Below are 23,989 nucleotides of genomic sequence, written 5' to 3' on the forward strand. Positions count from 1 at the left end.
GGAACTTGATGTGATCAGGAGGGTTGGAGAAGGCCGTCCTGGGATAAGCCATAGATCGGGTATAGATCTTAGGGAGCCATTTTCCCTGAGATCACTTCTGCAGACTATCCAGCACTTGAGGAATGGTATCTGTTATGGATTGAATCGTGTCCCCCCAAAATTCGTATGTTGAAGTCCTAACCCTCAGTACCTCAGAATGTGACTATATTTGGAAATAGGATCTTTAAAGAGGTAATTAAGTTAAAATAAGGTCATCAGGGTGGGTCCTAGTCCAATATGACTGGTTTTCTTAAAAGAAGAGGAAATTTGGACATAGTCATGCACAGAAGGAAGACCATATGAAGACACAGAGAGGATGGCCATCTACAAACCAAGGAGAGAGGCCTAGAACAGACCCTTCCCTCACAGTCCTCAAAGGAACCAACCCTGCCTACATCTTGATCTCAGACTTCTACCCTCTAGAACTGTGAGAAAATAAATTTCTGTTGTTTAAGCTACTCAGCCAGTGGTACTTTGTTATGGTGGCCGTAGCACATTAATATGGCATCCAGTCATTAGCCTACCTGCACGGTGATCCTCTAGGTCTTTCAAGCTATGAGCAGTTAGTTATTGCTGTGTGAGCAACAAAAGATCGTACACACATCAATAAGGTCTAGTCAGGGCTGGCTTCATGGCATGTGACGAGTGCAGAGGCACAGGGCCATACTCAGAAGAGTTCTCTGCTTAGTGTTTAGTGCTCTCTGGTAGCCACCTTGAAATTCTTAATGATTTTGTCTCTGACTTGTGCTTTGTAAGTGAAGTCTGTTGGGATGACGGAGCATGTGCCAGGGGCCTAGAACCTTAGTTCACACATGCTCTCGTCTCTTACCACCTCCTTGCCTTCCAAGGATAGGGTCTCTGCTACTTTCTCCCTAGCCCCTTGGTGCCCTGGTCCCACCTGGTCTCGTACTTTCCATGCTGACCCCACTATCACTGTGACTCTGTCTGGCGCAGTTACCAGGTCACACCAGTGAGGAAAGGTCTGGGTTCCTCGGCTGTCCTCCACCCCTGGGGGATCCCAGGCACACACATGGGGAGGTTCAGGATTGGGTGCATGTCCCACAGTGTCTTGGGTTGAGGCATGGCAGTGGTCCTCCCCATCCCAAGCTGGCGTTTGGCAGGCAAGTTGGAGGGGGACTGCTCATCCTCCTCCCATTTAGGTACCAGACATATCCTAGCATGGTGTTTGCAATTCCTTGGGGGTTGCCCATCTGCTCTAGGTTTGGGTGGTGGGCTGTGGGAAGGAAAGATTGACTTCCCTGCCCCTGGCCAGGGTCTTGCCTTTTCATTTTGCACTGACTTTGAAAATCATGTAGCTGGCCATCGGTTTAGAATTGCTTTGCCTGCAAAAAATTAAAGTGACTTTGACACATATTAATGACACGCCTGAGATTGCTGTATAATTAACCATAGATGGAAAGCAATTATTATTAATCATTGTTTTTAGTTTTGCTCATATATAGGCAAATGAGTTTTACATTTTTCTTTTTCTGTGGTGGAGTTTAGAGAAAATTGGACTGGAAATCGGGAGAACCGTGTTCTGTGCCACCTCTGTCATTCTCTGACTTGGTCGAGTTACATGAACCACAGCCTCCGTTTCCTCATCAGTAAAATGAAGGGGTTGGGAAACCTTTGTGGATTCTTTTAGCTCTCATGAGTCTGTTTCTGTTTTTATTCTGCCGTATCTAGAAACAAGGCAGTGTTGACATTCTTCATTCATACCAGTGTGGTTTAAGACCTGTCAAGTGTGTTTGTACACACCGGCATTTCACACTTAAAAGGCGAAGATCTTGGCCCGTCTCTCCTGTATCCCCGGGGCCTGGCTCCCGAGTGCTGTCTCCTTCTGAGCCTTCTGCCTCCTTTGCATCCTCGCCCCATCCCAAACTGCCGTACCTAAAGCTTAGAAGCACAGGCCGGTGCTCCCTTCACCCGACTCCTGACCCAGAAGGGCCAGCCAAGACTGGTATTTCAGGAACCGCTAAGCTGAGGCAGCAGAACTTCAGAGTCTTCAGTTAGTGCAAGTGTCTGGTCTGTCATCACGAGTCGGAGCGTGGAAGGGAAGAAATGGCAGTCCAGAAACTGAGTCTGGACCCGAGATCCCAAATACCTGGGGAGGGATAGAGATGAGTGTGATGTTGTAGCAAGATTAGAGGGCCTACTTATCCAGACATGGCTTCATGCTCACACACACACATGTGCACACACACACACACATTTCTCTGGAAATGTAGTGCTAGTTAAAAAGACTGCACATATATTTGAGTGATGTCAAATACAGTGGGGCTATTATTCAAGTTCAGGACCTCATGTTTTAGCTAAATTCAGCTGGAGTGGGGTGCATGTGTATGTGTGTGTGTCTATGTGTAGGGTGTGTGTGTTTATGTGGTGTATGTGTGGGTGGTGTGTGAATGTTTGTGTGTTTATGTGGTGTGTACGTGTTTAAACACACACATCACACCCTGTAGGCTCCAGGAGGTAAAGACAGCTTGCTCAGCTGTGATGACTCAGGATTTTCTGGAAGTTCTTTCCATTCTTGTGAAATATACCATGTTGCAAGCCCAGCGTACTCTCTCCGTCGACAGAGGAGTTCTTTGTTTAATTTAACCGAGAGGCGAGAATCCAAGCCGCGGGGAAGAAAAGGCTTTCCCTTGCTGAGAAGGTGTGCTGAGCATAGAGCCAGTGTCACCCCTGCCAGCAGCCGCCTGTGCTTTGAGGGACTCGCTGCTGCTGCATTTACCCAGGAAGGGGCAGAGGCTCATTTTCTCTGAATCCACCTCCTCCCCCACTCCACCCCCTCAGAAAACAATTTAGTTGGGAGTCAGCCCTCTCACTGGCTCCACAGGAACCCCAAACCTTTGCCCCTTAGCGCTGTCTCCCAGTGGGAGCAGCGAGCGCTGAGGTGCTGAGGACTGGCGCCGTCCTTCTTTGGCCATTTCAACGCCATGATGTGAAAACTGACCGACAGTGACTTTCCCATGGTGCTAAGGTTGATGGGCAGCTGTTAATGCAAGTCTGGTGTGAAGATTGATTGGTATGATATGTGTATCTAACCAAAGGACAGGGCAGCTGACCTCAGACAGGAGAGATGAGAGCCAAAAGCTTCTTCCTCGTTCACTGTTAGACTTCGGATCTCTTTTGGCCTCGTTTCTCCTGGGAATATGCAGGAGACATATCAGGTTGAGAGAATCAAAGACACTTTTAATTTGCATGCCTTCCATCTCTTGGGAACATGCCCAATCGAAAGCAGACTATTAGTGTTGGGAGAAGGGGAGTGAAGGCCACTGATTGGACGTTCTGTACTTTAGGCCTGAGTAACAAAAGGTCAAATGACAGTCCCTCTAGGGACGGAGCAGTGGTTTATCCTGATTCTGGCTCAGAGAGTGACATGAATCAGGTGCTGGTGAGAGAACAGATCATGGCCTTCCAAGGGGGAGAGCCATCATCAAAACCCCCAAATGGTGCTTCCACCAGCACCCATACTGGAATGAATTCTCTGGGATTCTTTCTTTGAATTTCAAGGGACTTCTTTAGGATTCTGTTGTTTGTTGATCATGTCTGTGTCCATGGTAGCCTGGGGTCAAGGCGAAGTCTCAGCAGGGAACCAGGCAGGTTTGAATCCCACTAGCTGTCTGACCTAGGGCAAGTGACTACTGTATTTTCCTTTTCCTGTTATATCCTGTTTCTATTTTCTCCTCTGTAAACTGTGGAGAATGAAAATTTCCTATCAGGTGGGGTGGGGAGGGGTCAGTGGGAGCTACAGGCTCACAGTTCCTGAACTGCAAGTCCGAATTTCAGAGACCCATAAAAACCAAATGTGTTTTAGTGTTCGGCAAGCTCATTTGGTGGCAAAATATGACCTGAGTTGCTCTGAGGCTGTTTATGATTTTTGTTTATCCTGGTTAACGAGACTAATTGTACATTCTATTGTAGAAGTGTCTACGTGTGTGATTTCAGGGTACTACCCTGGACTCCACAAAGGGTGTTCAGTAATGTAGAGTATGTGATCCGAATTGCTTTTTAAAAAATTGTGGCAAAATACACATCATGTAAAATTTACCATCCTAACCACTTTTAAGTGTCCAGTTCAGTAGTGTTATGTACATTCACATTGTTGTGCAACCAACCTCCAGAACTCTTCATCTTGCAAAACTGAAACGTTACCCTCATTAAACAACAACTCCATACTCCCTCTCCTAAGCCCCTGGCAACCACCATTCTACTTTTCAAATTACCTTTATAATTGCAAAAACTCTGAATTCCAATACACATCCCCCCAAACGTTTTGGATGAGGGATTGTGGACCTTGATGAAGGAAGAGGAATGGCCAGCCTTTGACGGAGAGTCACCACCTTGTGAGACAGTCCTAGAGAGCCCAGTTCCCCCGATCGTACAGGGATTTTCCACTACAACACTCTGCTTCGCACCATCAGGTGCCCATTTGTAAAAGATTGTAAAACGCTGAGAACAAACGCCACTGGATTCTGACTCACAGCAAAGAGAGCGTAGGGACTGGAATGGAGTGCTTAACAGACTCTCCTTTTCTGCCATTCTCTTCATCTCATTTTTTCAGGAAGTAAAGGAGCACGTATTGGTAGCAGCTTGTGGCATCAGGTTTTTAGTGCCACCCCATAGAGCATGATGTGGGATGCTTTCACAGCATTCAAAAAAAAGCATTCAAACCTTCGTGCAGACTGAACTTGTGGGGAAGATGCTGACAGCCCATATAGACCTTGCTGGAGACCTTTGAAGCTGGATTGATCCATTTTGCAGAACTCTCCAGGCACATCATGTAAAGAAGTAACTCTTACCCTCTTAGTCCCCAGCAGATCACAGCATAGAGACCGGCTCTGAGTCATGTTCTCTGTCACTGGACAGAGTCAGGGAACTCTTTACACATCTCTGATTGTGTGGGAGTGGAAGGACAACTCAAGCTTTTCTCTGGAAAACCCAACAGTGGTTGAGCATCATTACTGGAATGTCTTCCTCACACCACCCATTTTGTGAATATCCTAGGAGGAAATGGAGAGGTCGTTCTCTGCAGAGGGCTTATGCTTTCTTTCTGAGTTTGTAATCACTGGGGACAAAAATGGAATGCTTGAAAAATTGGAAGCCCGTGACCACAAAAATTCAGTAATCCATCCTTTCATGGATAACTCCTGATAAATATCGAATAACCTTAGTACCAGATCTTCCGCTATGGGATTATCTAAAATAGGCAAAGAATTATATACTTTCAAAGCAGATTATTTTGGTTATCTCTATTATCATCATTACTATTTTTAAAAAGCTATAAGAATCCTCTATTCCCAAAGAAAACAACACTAGAGAACATTTAATGTTATCTGGCCCTGGAAAAATCACACAAATGATCAGTTTCCAAACATCAACATAGAACATTGCAAAACCGTACTGGCCCTGAGCTCCAGCCATTTGGGGTCAGTGACAGAAGAGGTTTCCTTTCCTTAGTGGCATTGCTACCACCATCACTGCCACTCTGTGGCCCGTGCTGGATCCCTGCTGACCTCTCAGCAGCTTGAAGCTAAGGTGCATTTTTCTGACTAGGCCATTAGGCAGCCAGGGCCTTAAGAAGAACAAGAAAACAGGTGCGGGGTGGGGGACACAGAGGGACCAAGACTAGGGATTGGTCTAGAATCTAGACCACACGCCACATGCAGCCTGCCACCTGTTTTGTATGGCCTGAGAGCTAAGAACAGCTTTTACAATTTTAAATGGTTACATTTAAAATACTTATATGAGTACCTGTATAATATCCTTGATTTTGCCTCTTGATCCACAGAGCCTAAAACATTTCCCATCTGGCGCTTTCATGAAGACATTGCTGACCCCTCCTCTAGGCCATTGGGTCTCAAAGTGTGGTCCCTGGACCAGCAGCATCAACATCACCTGGAACTTCTTAGAGATTCAGATCCTCAGGTCCCACCTCAGCTTTACGGAATCAGAAACTCTGGAAGTGGGGCCCAGTATCTGTGTTTTGACTGGCCCTCAGACGATTCTCATGCAGGTCAAAGTTTTGAGAACCACTGATCTGGACTGTTAGTGCAGTCGTTCATTAGTTATTCATTTATTTCTTAAAAAAAGAGGACCCGGGGCAAGTGGCTTAACCTCTTTATGCCTGGGTTTCCTCATCAGTAAGGGTTGCTGTGAGGCTTGAAAGAGCTAAAAGATGTACGGCATATTAAAATAAATGCTCAACGTGTGTTCGTTGTTATCATTTCAAGTTTATTATTGTTATTAAAAATATCTTATTAGATCGTAGGTCAGTTAAGAATCAAGAGGACCTACCAGGGGCTGGCCCAGTGGCACAGCAGTTGAGTTTGCACCCTCCACTTTGGCAACCTGGGATTTGCTAGTTCAGATCTGGCACAGACCTCTGCACTGCTTGGCAAGCCATGCTGTGGTTGGCATCCCAAAGATAAGGTGGAGGGAGATGGTCACAGTTGTTAGCTCAGGCCAGTCTTCCTCAGCAAAGAGAGGAGGATTGATGGTGGATGTTAGCTCAGGGCTAATCTTCCTTACCAAGGAAAAAAAAAAAAAGAACCTACCAGAGACCTGAGATTTTAGCAGAAATCATTGGGGTATCTTGCAGCAAGGTATGCCCTGGTAGAAATCAGACCTGCTTGTCTAGAAATTGGATGCCGAGAGCTACAGATGCTGTCAGGGTGACCCATGGGTCTTCAGGCCTCTGGGGACGTTCATCCTCTGCGGCAGCAGCCCACTTCCTCGCCAACCCTGAACATACTATATGCATGAATCACTATTGGGAAATCAGGTCATAGAAATCACTCTCAGGGGATAGGGTTGTTGTAAGGGATTAAAAAAGCTACACACGTTTCAGCACAGTAAATCGAATGTGTGATACATGTTAGCTGCTACGTTACAATTTTGAAAATTTGTAATTCTTACTCAAAAATATACAGTGACTAAGTCTCAAGCTGGTAAAAGTCAAGAGAAGCTGAGAGTTCCCTTGTCAGCCAAGATTTCTGGCTGATGCTCCTGCTCCCTTCAGAGGCTTTGTGTCTCTCCCCTCTGCTGCAATTCCTGAGGACCAGCTTTGCAGGACTGGGTCCTCTCCTCTGACCCGGAAGCACTTTGAGCAGTTTAGGCAGAGCCTGAGGGGTCCCTCTTTGCCTGAGGGGACAGGTTTCACTCAGGAGCACCTGGAGTGACAGGGTGATGGCTGTGTCACTTGAGGGACAAAGGGGTGTTGGTCTCCAGTTGCTGGCAGCAGAGGTAGGGAACACATCCCTTGGTTATAGAGTGGAGGAGAGAAAGGAGGAAACCGGGGTCTCTCTGTTCCCTCTGATGGCTCAGCTGCTGCTTGGGGGCTGAGTAGCTCCCTGACTGCTCAGCCGTCCTCTGGAGGTATCCTGATGCTAAGAGGTGAGTGTGAGTGTCAGTGAGTGTGTGTGTGTATGTATATATGTGTGCGTGTTGATGGTTGTGGGAGAGTCCAGGCTTTAAGATCACATGGATCTAGCTGTGCATCATGCTACCAAGCCGCTCTGTGACCTTGGGTGAGTTTCTGAAGCTCTCTGAACCTGATTGTAGTTATCTGTGAAATGCGCATGGTCCTTGCTTGGCTAATTTCTGTGTGTATTGGAGAGGATGAAGGTCTCAGTGAGCTCTGGCCTCTATTATGGGGTTTGGTAGCAGATTTTTCTTGCTGATGAGTCTTCTTGGCTGTGTGTGAAGTGATGGTTTATGAAATGACATTGATAATAAATCTCAGGAGACTTCCGCTCTTGTGGATTCTTTTGGTCAACCACAAAGCCAGCAGGAGTTGCTCAAAGCCCAGCCATGTTGACATTTATTTGGAATGTAAGGACCCAGGGGTGCCACAGCCACTTTTACTGGCTGAGACCAATCCATCCAAAGCTGATTGCCAGTTGCCCTTGGACTAGCTAGTGAGCAGTGTTTAAGCACCTCCTGCGTGCCAGGTGCAATACGAAGCACTCGAGAGGCTCTCTTACTTCAGACTCACAGCTGTCTTATGAGTAGGCACTCTTATTATTCCCGTTTCACAGACAAGAAAACTGAGGCTTAGAGAGGTTAGGTGACTTGCCCGAACTCACATTGTTAAAAGTGACAAAGGTCTGTATGACTATAGAACTTGTATTCTGGCCCACAATGCTCTAGACTCTTTTTCTATGATTAGTTTGCTCGAAAAAAAATTCACGTGACAGTTTTAAATTTTTTTCTAATTAAAAGAAATAGTGGCGGGGGCAGCCCAGTGGTGTAGTGGTTAAGTTCGTGTGCTCTGCTTCAGCAGCCTCGGGTTCATGAGTTTGGATCCTGGGCACGGACCTACACATCACTCACCAAGCCATGCTGTGACAGTGTCCCACATATAAAGTAGAGGAAGATTAGCATGGATTTTAGCTCAGAGACGATCTTCCTCAAGCAAAAAGAGGAAGACTGGCAACAGATGTTAGCTCAGGGCCAACCTTCCTCACCAAAAAAAAGAAAGAATAAATATATATTATTTTTTACTGGGAAAATATAGAATAATATAATGTAGAAAATAAAAATTACTCAGAATCGCACAACCAAAAATAACCACTATTTGTGGATAATTTATTTATTTCCTATATTCTAACATGACAATATAATTTAATATGGAAAAAAATATAATATACTATAATATATAATGAAACACACAATTGGGATGTGCAAGGTTTTTTCATGCAGATTATGTTGTGAACGTTTCCCCAAGTTATTAAAAACTATTTCAAAACAATTTTAAGAATTTCTTGAAGCTTCTCTATTGGATAGATCAAATTTTATTGAACTGTTCCTGTAGTTTGGAAATTTAGATTTTTTCCAAAAATTTTGTTATGATAAAACTCTGTATTCTTGTGTTGCAAATTTTGCCCACATTTAAAAATGTTACCTTAGATTAGATTCCTATAAAAGAATTACTGGAAATATTTCCAAGTCTTTCCAAAAAGGCAATTTATATTCCTAAAGCAACATATGAAAGTATTCACTTATATTCTTATCAGCATTGAGCAATATATATTTTGTAATCTTCTCTAATTTTATGTGCAAAATATGTTATCTCATGAGTGCTCTATTATTTCTTTGAATATGAGTATGCACATTTGTAACCTAAGCGTTTCAGTCACTTAAAATTCTTTCTTGAGAATCATGTCTCCATATTCTTCTGTCATTTTTCCATTGGATCATTAGCATTTTTCTTAGTAATTCATAGGAGAGTTTCATATATGAATATAAAATACCTTTTTCATATTTGTGAAAAAATACTTTACTTGCATTTTAAATTTTTAGTATCTTTTGATACTGAGATATTTTGGAAATTTGTTTAGGTGTTTTTCTTGACGATTTCTTCTATGCTTACAAAGTTCTTTCCCATCCTATTATCAGATAAGTATTCGCCTTTCTTTTTTGTTTTTCTGGCTTACAACTGGATTTTGAATGAGAAGAGAAATGGTGAGTATATGGCACATGCATTGCTGCTTCTGGCTCCTGGTGTCTGGGCAGACATCACTAATCTATCACAGTACTGTATCCTGCTCAGCTTGAATGCAGCCCTAGAATATTTCTCAGTGTAGCTGCAGCTCTAGCCGCCACCAGCTGGTAAGAATTGGAGCGTGAGATTGTACCTTTTCGCCATCTCTACTGAAGAACGAATTCTTTGATATTGACAAGAAGGATGAATAGTTTTAAAATCCTAGGTATCCGATACGTCTTGTGTATTTGTGGAATAATTTCTAGTCTTGTTTATAATAGCACACAGTCTAATAAAATGCAATCTTAATGTTTCTCGGTTAGGGTCACAAGCCATGTGCAGCCTTCTGACGTCTTTCTACTGGACCGCCTCTGCTAGGACAGAGCATCTTATTCCTGTCCCTAGTGCCACCTTTCCACCCAGCCTCAGTTCTGGATCCATCAGCACAGTCCTTGAGAAGGAGCTTGCTCTTTTCTGCCTTACCTGATCTCTTAGGACTTGACCCCTCATCTTAATGGACATTACTGTCCCGTCTTTTGGATCTGGGTTCCATGTCCACCCTCTCCAGGCTGTCCCCCCTCTTTATTGCTGATACCTTTTCAAGACATTGGATAAGAACCAGATCTGAGCGTTTCTGAGTGAAGCTTAGGATTGCCTGACAAGGTGGCAGGAGCTCCTGTATGTATGCCTGTTGTCTTCAGTACTCGCTGTACTGAGGAGGAAAAGAAATGTAACAAGAAATTGCCATTTATTGTATGCATGACATACGATCTACAAATATCATGCATTTAATTCTCATAATAATACTCTGAGGCCATTTTTAATATCCTTGTTTACAGATGAGAAAACCGAGGCAGGTCGGGAATCTTCCGACTAGTAAGTGTGGAGCTGGGATTTGTATCCAGGTCTGTTGGGCTAAGCCTTTCCACTATCTCTGCTATCTTTCCATTGCTGAAGAGCTTCAGAAAAATAATTAAGTTAAGCTAAATGAGCAAAGATCAAGGATCATGCAAAGGGTTGCCTGTCTTTCATGGCTCCAGTTTGGAATTTGTTAAAACATATCAATGGAGTTAATGACATCATACCAGTGTGGAAAACACTATATGAAGTGGGGGCTCCCAATGAAACAATCCCTGCTGTGTAATTAGGTGGAAGAAGGACCTATCTATCTTTTGACACTTGCTTCCTGTAGATCAGGGGTGGGAACCGGCCTTTGGAAGACCACTGACTGATTTCAGTATATTTTCCTTGTATTAAAAAAATAATAAAATTATAGATTTTTATCCATCCCCTTAGAGATTACAATAATGAATCAAAATTCTATATGAAAAATAAAAATAGGCATTTACCTTCTATATTTTAACCACATATAGGAACAAGTACAAGAGCAGGAGGAGACGTAGGGAAGGAGATGGAGGAAAAAGACAGATTCTGTGATGCTTCTCATCTTCCACCTTTCCATCCATTCACCACTTCCAAAAAGGATTAACTCTTCCCAGACAGACAGACACAGACACACACACACACGCACACACACACCCCTCACAAACTTTGATAGCATAATGATGCCATCTTGTGGCCTTGTGCAATATTGATACTTATAGAATGTCACGGATACATACTATTTTTGCAACTATTGGCATAAACTGTGTATAATCCCATTTCACATGGAAAGATTCAGATTGCCGTCTGCTAGGAGGTCCTTCCTTCTAGCCCTCGTGGGTGGTGAAGGACATTGTTAAGAGCATCAGAGTAGAAGAAAAGAGTCTATTACTCTGTGACTTTTGCTTGGAGTTCCAGAATTGAACTTTTGCCCATAGACACACCCTTAATTATTATGTATTTAGAAAAGTTGGGTATTTAATAAGTACTGTTTGGAAAGCTACACACTGAACCAGTGATTTATAACATACACACACACAAACGCACAGATTTCCAACCCTCTTGCTCTGGTGCCTGAAACTGGCGGTTATGAATCTCACCACTGCCAGTGTCTCTTCTTCTCATTTGGAAGGAAACTTTGGGAGACTCTGCTGCTTGCTAACAAGCAGGATCTGCATGATGTGCCAGTTGCCCAAATCCCGGATGTTCCTTTGGGCGATGCCTCTGATTCTTCAGAGTACTTAAGAGCTTGACCCCGCTGGATCTCATATCTACCTGTGCACTTGGTGGGCTAGAAATTATTTTCCCATGAAACTCTTTTTCTGATTGTGTAAGTTTCGTCTGCATAATATAACATTTGGAAATTTCATACAAGTATAAAGAATATAAAATATCAGTATACTCTTGTAGGAGAGGAAGACAATTCCTTTACACACGAGGTGCTTCTGGCTGGTTTAAGAATTAAATTGACAGGAGACAGAATAACAGGAGAAAATCCAACAAAGTTGAATAACACATATACATGGGATAAACCCAGGAAAACTGAGTAACTCAGCCAGAATGGCCAAAGCCACCACCTTAAATTCCATTTTCCGCTGAAGACAAAGGAGGGTGTTAGGAGTAGTGGTTTGGGACATAAAAGGGCAGGAAGGCAGTTCACATGGAAATGGAAAAGCAAATGTTTGGTAGACAGAACTTTGATAAGAGTGGGCTTAGCAAGGATCCTCACAGTCTACTGATATCCAGAGTTGTCTGTGGCGATGGCCTGTCCTGGGGACAGGCCTTCTATCTTAAATTCTTTTAGGCAGTTAGGGGGAAGGTCAAAGTTTCTTTCAGAGTCTCTTGTCCTTAACCAAAGAGACACATTTTCGGGGGGCCAATTCTGCTCTCCCACACTCTCATCACATAGAGCTAATGTTAACATTTCATATTTTGTGCACATCAGTTTTCCTCTGCATACATACATATATACATGCACATATGTATGTACACACATATGTATGTCCACGTATATATACAAACACACACATATACACATGGCACGTTATTCTGTAATGAGGTTCTTTATAAACGAGATCATCACAACTGAGAGGTTAAATGACTTGTTCAGCCATACCTTACATTCCTGGGTAGTCATTTGATCCTTTCTCTGGATCCCTGTTCTGATTGGCCTTCCCTCTACCACCCCCTGTGCCAGCTCTCCACAGCGGTAGGTGATCTTTCTCAGCCTGGGGTGATATCAGGTTGTGTGGAAGACCTGTGGCAGCCCGAGACCTGAACCCATGCCAGCAGGGACACTGTTCTTCCTTCAGTAAGGAGAAGTGAGGCGTGAAGAGCAAATGGCCTCGGAAAGAAGGTCCAGGGCCAGGCTGATCCCACCAAATGCTGGTTACCAGGCCACATGCTGAGAGGATATGAGGGCCACCAGGCAGAGGGGTTACAAGTCTAAAGGTCATAACTCCGTGAAGGGAAAGGGGCAGCATTGGGAGGTTGTGGACACTGAAAGCATTCTGTCCCCCTCACAGTCTGTGGCTGACTCTCACAGATGGGGATCAGTAGGCCCATCTGCTACCTGGGGCCTGGAGTGTGAGTCTCTCATCCTGCAGCAGACAGTGCCCGGGCGGGCAGGAAACCGGCTCTCTCCCCAGCTTTCCTCAGAGGGTCCTTTTCATAGTCAGTGCTTGGCTCTGCTCTTCTCCTCTCCCCTTCTTCTCTTTTAGCCTGTGGATTTTCAGCTAAAATATATTATTTCAGTAAACATCCTGAGTGCGGTAACTTCCTCCAGCTTCAGGGAATCCAGCGGCATACAGAGTGCTGGGGCCTCCTTCTGGGGGAGGAGGATGGTCTCTGGGCTGCCCTGGGAGGGAGACAGGATGGCCAAAGCTCACTTAACTGCCACCTGAGCATTTCACAGACGCACTGGGACTTTGAGTGAATTTTTGTTAAATTTCTTTCTTCTTTTCTTTAGAAAATACGAGAGGTTGCAGTCTTTGTGTTTTCCCTCAGTCTGCAGGTATATATTGAATGCCTGCATTCTAGATACCAAGGGTAGAGTGTGAATGGAACAGGCAGCATGCCCTCAGGGAGCCCACCGTCTCATAGGAAGGCTGATAAAGAACCAGATAAACATTAAAAATAAACAAACGAAAATAAATGCAAACCAATAACTACCAGACATGGAATTAGCAATGTCGACGAAAATAATCCATAACCAATCTATAAATGAAAATTTGGGAGAGTTTATTCTGAGCTGAAATCTGAGGACCATGGCCCAGGGCCTCTCTTCCCGAAGGAAGAAAGGGCACCAAAGAAGTGGGGTGTACAGAGTGGTTATATACCCCCAAACAGGATGTTCGCATATGATTGAAATGTCCCTTTTACAATAGTTGCAAGACTGCTCTGTCGGCACAGCGATTGATGGAAATAGCAGGTAGGTCTGCTGTCTCGGTGAACACAGCAGGGTGGAAGGTCTGCTGTCTTGAGCTAGGTGGTCATAGATGAGCTGGGTGGTCAAAGGTGAGTGCAGCAATCAGTTCCTAGCCTAAGGAAAGGTGCTTATCCCTAAGGAAATACCAATGTTGGGGGAAGTTGCACCTTTATCTTAAGGCCATTTGTTCTTGCCATAGTAAATGTTTAAAGCAGATATACAATGCGTGCTCAATGGCCACAGTCAGGCTCTTTTGGAAAAACAAAGTCAGGCCGAATTAGGTTTATACCAAATGGCTTCCTTATATACTCCAATATATCCTACTGCTTGCCATTTCAATTTGTCAGCAACATGAAGCAACAGAGGACAAAGAGAATGAGAGGACGGTCTGTAGGACTTTTAGGCTGAGACTGGAAGGAGGAGAAGGAGCCACTCACTCAAAATCCAGGAAGAAGTGTGTTCCAGGAACAAAATGCACAAAGGCCTGGAGCACAGACACTTGGCATGTCTGAGGAATTGAAAGGAGGCTAGTGTGGCCAGAGAGACAATGAAGGCAAAGAGCTTAGAGGGAGCCAGGAACCCCCAGAATAAACCCTGTGCTGACAGTCAAGTATGCATAATAATTGAAGGCTTTGGAAAGTCTGGAAAGTGGAAAAGTCCAAGAAACTGAGACCTCGAGACAATTTGTAAAGCTAACGTTTGATTTGCTTTGGGTTTGCTCTCTCTTCAAAGCAGAGCTGCTCATAGTCAGAAAACTGCTCTTGGCTTCCTCGTCCAGCCCAGAGACGCAGCTGCGGAGCTGAGAAATGCCCCCAGGGAGAAAGAAGAGAGCACAAGCCTGAATGATATGCTCTTGGAGAACTGAGAGTCCATTCGGAAACACAGGGACACGTACGTGTACACGGACCTGACCTTGATTCGACTTACAGGACCAGGGTGGCCCTGAGTCATGACGCGCAGCCCAACCCTGTCTTGCTTCCCTGCTTCGCAGCCTTGTTCCGCCAGCAGGTGAGGTGGAAACAGCACTCCAGGGGAGGCGAGGAGAGAGGAATCTTTGTGGGAGCCTCTGCTCAGGGGGTGGGGAGCTGACTTGATTAGAGCCGGGAGCTTCCCCAGGAGCCAGAAGGAGACACAGCTGGCGAAGATCAAAGTCAAGCCAGTGCTGCCTTGACAGGCAGATTTCTGGACCTGGCCTTCCAAAAGGGTGAACTCGTGTGGCTTTGGAGCATGAAGGCGCTCCATAAAGTGCAGATCACCAAACAAACTTCAGGGATGAGTTTTAGTAAGGTACTAAAGACAAATTGATGATTTCTAGGTGATCAACTGGCTGGAGACTTGAAGCTCAGCCACTGAATTTCTTTAGGAGCCTACCTCTGCAGCCCTCCACCCAGGCCTCCTCAGATAAGCCTACCCTGAGAGAAATCAGTGTACTTGCCAAGAAAAGGGCCTTCAAGATTAGTCCCCTGGACTCTCCCCTTCCGACCAGATTCCTGCCTGAAGCCCCTTGCCTATAGACCTTTTCTGGTGACTACTGTACTGAGTCTGTTTGTTGGCTATTACTTACGCGATGTAGTGGGAGATGACCTAGTTCTGGGCACAGAAGGCCTCGGTTCTCAGCCTGGCACTGGCGCGAATGAGCTGTGTGGTCTGGAGCAAGTGACTCAGCCTCTCTGGGCCTCTGTTTTGTTTCCTCAGCTGCAAAATACAAGAGTCAGGAATGTATTTTCTAAGATAGCAGATTTTCTAAGATGTTTCTTGAACTTGATCGTGCATCAGAATTCCCTGGAGGGCTTGTTAAGACAGATTGCTGCCCGCCCCCACCCCCCACCGCACCCCCCCCCCAAGGCCTTGAGTTTCTGCGTCAACAGGTCTTGAGTGGAGGTCAAGAATTTGCATGTCTAACAAGTTCCCAGGGGATGCTGTTGCTGCTGGTCCTAGGAGTCTCCTTTGAGAAAGAGATATTTCTAAAGTGTCTTCAAGCCAAGTTGTAGCTATGATCGCAAACTTCACACAGTGAGGGCTTCCTCCCCGACCTGACTGGCAAGGTCACTCACAGCTACAGTTCCTGTGCCTCTTTCCTTAGGGGCTCTAAATGGTACCCAACTCCTGATGCTGTTTTTTTGGTTGACGTGATCTACTTTCAGATGCTTCATCTCAGCCCCCCTTTTCTCCCTCCGCTAACTTGACAAGCTTGTACAGAGCTTTAAATATTTCAGGGAGTTTCGCGCTCTGGGATGGCCACAGAGTTTGATATTGTTAGCGGGGAAAGTTCTGGATGATGCAAACTCTCACTGTTTAGGGCTGGATGAGATGATAAGGCAGGGAAGCAAGGGCTGGCTCTTGTGCCAAATGCCTTCCCTTAATATTTGGTCTTACACGATCAGATAAAGAAAAGCTGTCTAGAGAGCCAGGCAGCCTCGGAGGGTGCACTGGGAGGAAATCAGGGCTGGAATTTAAAGCAGAATGTTAAAGCTGGTCAGACTTCAGAGATCGTTCAACCCAGTGGTTTTTAAAAAGCAGTGTTTCTGCAGAATCGTATCCGGGGCTGTTTCAGGGGTGCCGACTGTCCACTCCTCAAAGGCCCCCAGAAACACCTGTTGAGCAAGCAAAGCTAGCTTGATTCGACATGCTGCAGCAAGGGAGAGCTCAGCGGTATTGCATAATGGGGAGTCAGAGCAGGGCACTTATAAGACTTTCCAGCCTGGGGTAAGTGATTTCAAGGCAGGTCTTATAATGGAGGAGATGGTTGGGATTGGGAAGAGTCTATGACATAATAGCTTTGGATTAGTGGGCTCAGCAAGATGATCATCTTGAAGTGGCTCTTGATAGGCAAGCCGTTGGTCTTGATAACTAAGCCGTTAACAAGATTCGCAGCCTTTATCTCCAGGAAAAGGAATGTCCAGACACACAGCTAGTGTATTGTAACTTGGTTTCAGAATTGTTTAAGATAGAAACAGAAAAGTATGTCTGTTTCCAGTATTCTTTAGCATAAAGAAATAAAGGGATTGTGTTGGCTTCAGTTCTCAGGGACGAGGGAAGGGGTTGACTGTGTGAATCCCTGCTCCTCCACTGCCCTCTCAATCAACTAGAGCATCTCCACAGTTTTTCTATTTTCTGTTTTGGATCTTTACATCAGATTTCATTGGAAGAAATGGCTTTATGTTTTGAAAAGGGTTCAAAATCCAGAACTATATAAAAACCTCCATTTAGAAAGGAAGTCTGGAGAGGTGATGCAACTTGCCCGCAGTCACACTGTTGGTTCATAGTATAGAAGAGGACCAGGGTCTGGTGTGCGGCCCGCTCCAGCTCTCCAGCTCCACCTTGTGCCACACCCCTAGGGCGGTCGGGAGCGTGATGCTGGGCCCAGCCACAAGTCATTACCAAAATATCAGTGGTTTTACCCAGTAAAGGTGTCTCCCCCCATATCACATCTGAAGGGGTCAGGCAACTTTTCTGCAGCTTCCATCTTTACCACCTGAAACACATGGTCTCCAAGGTGCTGTGGAGCAAGAGAGGGAAGGAGCTGGTACACTGACTCTGAACTGCCAGAGCAGTTGAAAACACACATCACATCCGTGCACGGACCATGGGGCCAGCCTGACTGTAGGGAAGCTGGGAAATGTAGGGGAGCTCACAAAGCACTTGGTAAGCACTGACTATGTCTGCCTTGCCCTGGATTTGGGGGTGCACATGTGCTCCATCCTCTGCTGTTTTATCCCCCAGTTTCTAGAGAAGAAAAGTCAAGAGCAGTGAGGGTAAGCAACTTGGCCAATGCCACACTGGTTGTAATTGATGTGGCCAGCACTTGAACCCAGATCTGATTTCAGATTAGTGCCCTTGTCTCTGTTACGGAAAGAGAACTGTGTGGAGGACAATGAGGCTAAAGCCAGATTGCTGTGACGTAGGAGAGAGCCGTGCACAAGAAGAGGCAGAGAGGCAGGAACAGGTGGACAAGGAGAGGTTGAAGTGTAGAGGGCTGAAAGGAAGACTGATAAGACCTTAGTGAGAAAATAGGATTAAACGCACAGACAAAATGTTAGCAACCGGACAGAGATGGGATTATTTCTCTCCCTCTTAAGGAAGATTCCTATTCCTATTCCTCTTCCTTCAAAAGGAAGAATAACAGAGTAGTTTATAGACAGTGAATATAAGGATAAATGGAGTTCACCTTCCAAAGCCTGTACTGTATTCCTCTCTTATCCACGGGGAATACCTTCCAAGACCCCCTGTGGATGCCTAAAATCCCCAAGTACTGAACCCTACATATACTATGGTTTTTTCCTATACATATATACCTATGATAAAGTTTAATTTATAAATTAGGTACAGTAAGAGATTAATGGCTCTTTGAGGCCATTATTAAGTAAGGATTACTTGAACACAGGCACTGTGATACCGTGACAGTCGATCTAATAACCAAGATGGCTATGAAGTCACTGAGGGGTGAGTAGTGTATACAGTGTGGATACTTTGGACAAAGGGATGATTCACGTCCCGGGCAGGATGGAGCAGAACAGCATGAGATTTCATCACGCTGCTTAGAACAGTGTGCAATTTAAAACTTAGGAATTGTTTATTTCTAGAATTTTCCATTTAATATTTTCCGAACATGATGGATGGTGGGTCACTGAAACCACGGAAAGTGAAACTGCTATATACAAAACTTGAGATTATGATGACAAATGACAGTAAAAAGGGGAGAGGATAGGAAAAGAGCAAGGTATTTAGATGATTCAAACTACGCATGACAGGAGAGGCTGAGCTTTTAAAAAAGCAGTTATTGTGGCTGCAGCAACGTCCTGACTTGGATTCTGTGATTCTGAACTCCCTCTGTCACCTTGCCCCTCCTTGTCACAACTCTCTCTGGCTTTTCTCTGGCTCCCATGATCTGCTCTCCATCCCCTCTGGCTCCTGCAGTTGCCTCTTGGGCACTTCCCCTTTGCTCACAACCCTGCCCTGCCTCAGTGTAGGCCAATTTAATCGGATCTCGGTGGTCACTTCCTGGACTATCGTCCTGACTTAGTGACCCCTCGGTTGCCTGCTTTTGATTCACCTGCTTCCAGAATCACTCCTGATGAATTCCTCTACCCCTTTGGCTTGTTGATAGAATAGTGGTCCCCTCTATAACTTTTCATCCTTCTAGCTAGCGATGGTCTTCGTATCTGCATAGCTAAAAAGCACTTAAGGGAATGAAGCTCATTTTGATATTTGGTCTACGAAAAAACTAGGAAGATCTAGCCTTCTTAGGAGAGGCAGTGAGGCTGCATGAGCTCCCATCCCAACACCACTCCTGACCATGTCTGAGACTTTACACAGGTGACTCAATCTCACTGGGCCCCACTCATTAACTGTAAAACAGGGATAGTAGTAGTTTCTACCTCATAGGGCGTTTCTGAGCATTAAAATTTGTTAATATATGCAAACCACTTAGAACAGTGGTAAGAATAATATATCTGCTTACCAGCATCATTGTTGTTACTAAATACACAAGTAACACAATACGGGGTCAGTTGTGATAATGATTTTATTATTTTTCCGTTGTAAAGATCTAAAGCACTGTGTTGCTTTATTCTAATAGCCAATAATTACTGGTGGACCATATTACTGTTTGGGTTATAATAGCATTTCATTAGGTTCAAATATAAAAATATGTCTTCTGAGTTTGATGGAAATGTGGTTGCAGTGTTGGTCATATTGCAGTTTCATACTCTTGCCAGGGGAAATATTGTGACTATAGGAGTGCTTTTATCTCAAGTTATGAGGGAAAGTTTTTACTGAAGCCAGGATGAGGGGGAGATCTTGTCACATTGCCATCAGAATGAAAAAGAAAAGCTCACGTGCTGCTCCTGCTGCTTGTTTGTATAAAGAAAGCTCAGCCTCAGGTCACTGGAAGCAGAGAGCACCGCCTTGGGGAGTAGCCCTTTGGAGGCCCAGAGGACGATCGAAAGAAAGGCAGTCTAATTTAGTAAGATGGTGGGCTGAGCTGCCGAGTTCCACTCTCAGCAAAGGCTTCTGCTTGAAAACAAACAAAGGAAGATGCAGGTGGCGAAGGGGGAAGCTGTGGAATAGACCCAGGAAAGCTGAGCTAAATCCAACTCAGGATGCAGAATTAAAATATTTACTCTGGCGTGGACAGGAATGGCTGGGTTGAGTGTTTGCTCTGCAATCTCAGCGATATCTTCTCTCCCGGACACTTCTCTGTCACTACCAGGCTTGAAGCCTTTAAAATGCCAGCGCTTCATTTTTCAGGCAGAAATCCAGATTTAAGGAGAAGGGGCCCCCCCATATGAGGAGATCATGGAGACCTTTGCTCCAGCCACCTTGGAGCTATAGAGAAGAGAAAAGGCAAGGATCCCTCTCATGATTCACCCTGTTCTCTGACCTGAACTCCTATTCCAACTGATTGACTGGATATGGAATTTTTAAACTATTTTATCCATTCAATTAAAAAAGTTATTGAATACAAGTGCATGTATCATCAGTGCACAGTTTATAATTTTCGCAAACTAAACACACCCATGTAACAAACACCCAGATCAAGAAACAACATGCCCAGCCCCCTAGAGGCCCTCCTGTACCTCTGTCTTCTACCCTGACTTCTAACAGAATAGATTACTTTTGCCTTTTTGGTACATCATATAAATGGAATCATTCAGCCTGTACTCTTTTGTACCTGGCTTTTTTCCCTCGACATTACATTGATGAGATTCATCCATAATGTTGCATTTGGTTAGAGGTCGTTCTTTGCTATGGAGATTCCATCATATGAATACTATTGATGGGCATTTGGTAGTTTCCATTTGGGCTGTATAACTAGCGTTGCTGTGAACATTCTAGTACATGTCTTTTGGCGAACACATTTTGGGGCATATATATATGTGTGTCTTTGGGATACACATACACACAGACATATATACTCCCTCCATACCTGACAGTGGAATTGCTGGGTCTTACAATATGCATATATTCAGCTTTAGGTTGATACAGACAGTTTTACAAAATGGTTGTACCAATTTAGTGTATGGGGGTGCCATCTGCTCTCCATCCAACTTTTGTCTCCCTAGATTCTAGGGCCAGGATGACAGACTGCATATGGAATAACAGGGAATATACAATCCTACGTCAAGCAGGTAACTTAGCATTCTTTTCAAAGTAGAGCTAATATTGTTGCTGCTCACCTCGGCTGCTCTCTGTCTGACTGATGAGATTTGTCCTTGAGCCATCAAGTCCCTAGTGATATAAACACAGATCATATCCTTGGTCTGGTTTTCCTTTGACTCTTGAGAATCCTATTGAGCATCTGTTGTCGATGGTTGCAATTAAATGACTGAATCTCCTTGACCTGTTTATGACAAGGAGGGTGGAAAGACTTGGAATGCTTTTTCCTGATTCTGGAAAAAATGTTGGGGTTGGAAAATAAAGCCACTTTTTGGAATTGACAATCATTTTGGAGCTATTAAAAGGTTATTTAAGAAGCTTAATATGTTGATGCCAGAAATCTTTTTCATTCTCACCAAAGAATTCATCTTAATCCCATTGTTCAGTTGGATAAGAGTTGCTCCAATTTTAGGAGTCTCTGGATAGCTTCCATTGTGGATGTTTGGATGTTTTTACAAGCAGTGTATTTTCTTGTGGAATGTTTGGCAAACATTTGTAATAAAGATTTTGTATTTGAGGTTGTGGATCATCATCCAAATCAACCAAGTAATATTTAAATATTTAAATTAGATAGAAATGAGTGCTTTGATACCGCCCTTCCTTCCCCACCCCCCAAGTATTTCTCTTTAGCTTCCATCTTTCAGTAATTGCTTAGCAGTTTTCTCTTTTTATTGGGTTTTGGGCAAAAGATTTTTTTTTTTTAAATATAACATCCATCTATCATAGTAACTTCTCCACTTTTAAGAGAACTAGTAAAATCACTGCTTTCTATGCTGCCTTTTACTTATAAATTAAGTTCTTCCAAGTAAGGATGACAAAAGCCGGTGGCTAGGAGTTGAGGAGGGCTTGTCCTGTGGGCTAGATAATTGGCCTGAAGGGAATTTAAATGCTGCTTTGCATGATGAATCCCCTTAAGATTCCTAAAAGTTGATGGTGCTGTGGAAACCACTGTAGTTAATGGACACTCAGTGGACAGCTGAGCCGCCTGACCATTTATCACTCCCCGATCAGAAGAGCAAGTTAATCACTAATGCAGCTATTCTGGACCTAAGTGTCTGGAAATGGAACTGCTAGGTGAAAGGTTAAGTACATTTAAACATGTTAGAGATATTGCCAAATTGTGACCTAGAAAGTTTGCATTGCTTTTCACTCAATCCAGAGTGTACAAGAATGTCTGTTTTTCTCATCACCTTTTTAAAAACCTGTCACAAAAACAAATTCCTCTTGGCTTCCCTTGAGAGCCCTCCTTTCACAATTCCACTTTGCATTTCCTTAGCATCTATTTTTTTTTCCCTATGGCTCATATTTTACACATTTTCACAGCTTACTTATTTATCTACCTACTTCATCCAACCACTCAACCCATCTGCGTTCCTACCTAAGAATTAAAACCCAAGTGGATTGGAAGAATTGTTAAGCTCTCATTGGTGGATTTTGGCTTATTTACATTTACAATTTCACAATAATTTAGGAAATAGACAAATTGGGTAAATTGAGGAATACCTGTATAATGATAAAGAGATCAAGATTAGGACCATTAAATTATTCACAGTGATCAAGGTCTTTTCCTTGGCACAGGATGGTTGCGGGGAGGAGAGTATGAGGCTATGAGGGACAGTGCAGTGGTTAAAAGCCAAATTGCTTGTGTTTAAATCGCTGCTGTGCCGCTTACTCTCTGCGTGACATTTAGTAAGGAACCTGGGTCATCTGTAAAACGGAGCAAATAGTTGTCCTTCCCTCATGGAGTTATTGTGTAGAATAAATGACCTAATATATGCAAAGTGCTTCTGATAAGATCTCACACAGGGCCATTATTATTAGCTCCGGGCTATTTTTATTAGTCTATTGCTTTCTTTTCTTTAATGCACTTAACTATTTCCTTAGATAAGAAGATGAAAAGTCTGCTCTGAGTTCCCTTCATAAGACTAGCTGAAACTTGGATGCTTAGGGAAGTGGTTTCCTTGAAAGGACTGAGATTTCCTGACTGAAAAATAGGCAAAATTGGTGTTAAAAGAAAGTGGCAAGGGAGGGGTGCAAATTTTGTTTTATCTATTTAAAAATATTCTCTGCATGAGCCTCAGTCTTTCACCTATTTGATGGACACAGCGGCTAGCAGAGAATGGGTGCCTCTTTCTTCCTCCTCCAGCTCATCTGGCAAGCCTTCAGCAAGGAAATACAAGCCAGGCAAAGCCCCCGATGCCGGGATAGGACAGCCTTCTTTTGCAGCCTTCCCTGGCCAACGGCACCTCTTTTCTGTGACACTCACAAAAAAGAGCCAAAAAACTTGGAGTTTCTTTCTTAATCAATCTCTGCTTACACTTGGCTTTTCAGCCTCTAACTCCATAGAGTTTCCTTAACTCTACAGTGGGATCAAAATTGTCATTGTATCCGTGTCCCTAGATTTTTCCCTCCTCAAACCAATAAAATAAAGATTCCGCTTTGTCAAGCTCAGTGGCTCTCCCCCTAGGCTCTGCGGAGACTTTAGTTGTGCTAGACCAGTTCTTTGATAATGTACAGGCAGGAGGAAGGTGAAAGGGGAGAAGAATCCGAAGCCCCTGGGCTTGGGCTGGGGGAGGAGATTTTTGGAGGAATTTTGGAGAGATGCTGTGAGTTTAAGAGATTGATCCTCTGATCCTCATCATGATGAGTCATCATTGCACGTCACTTACTTGAGTTATTTTAAATTTATGTTGTTAGTGGCTGAACTGTGTTCCTTTGTTCATATCAAAATATAATTTTCAATGAATAAAAAAGCATAATTCTGGTAAAAATTATGGTGAACATGTGCCAGGTTTTAATTACCACAGTAATGAGGGAACCAGCAGGATGGGACAAAGCTGATTCAGAGGAGGACAGGAGAAACTCATGCGTTATGTGGCCAGTACAGAAAAAACAAAAAAGAACACTGCAATAAAGAAGAAACTGCAAGATTGCTAAATTAGATACACAACTGGTTCATTTCCTACAGGTCAATAAAACTGTAACTTTTGGGG

The 23,989-nt window shown here is 44.0% G+C and overlaps 1 protein-coding gene and 1 long non-coding RNA gene across 3 annotated transcripts in view; one reads left to right on the forward strand and one right to left on the reverse strand.

The window, feature by feature from the left end:
- The window catches only part of ADAMTS12 (ADAM metallopeptidase with thrombospondin type 1 motif 12), a 314,281-nt gene that overhangs the window by 121,587 nt on the left and 168,705 nt on the right, over positions 1–23,989 (forward strand). The gene's annotated exons all lie outside the window — the stretch shown is intronic.
- Positions 1,439–6,087, reverse strand: LOC123289456 (uncharacterized). Its single transcript, XR_006533468.2, has 3 exons — positions 5,800–6,087; positions 3,111–3,189; positions 1,439–2,146 (listed from the first exon to the last, which is right to left on the reverse strand). It is a non-coding gene; the product is annotated as an uncharacterized lncRNA (long non-coding RNA).

This window comes from Equus asinus, chromosome 10 (assembly GCF_041296235.1).
Source record: "Equus asinus isolate D_3611 breed Donkey chromosome 10, EquAss-T2T_v2, whole genome shotgun sequence".
NCBI lineage: Eukaryota > Metazoa > Chordata > Mammalia > Perissodactyla > Equidae > Equus > Equus asinus.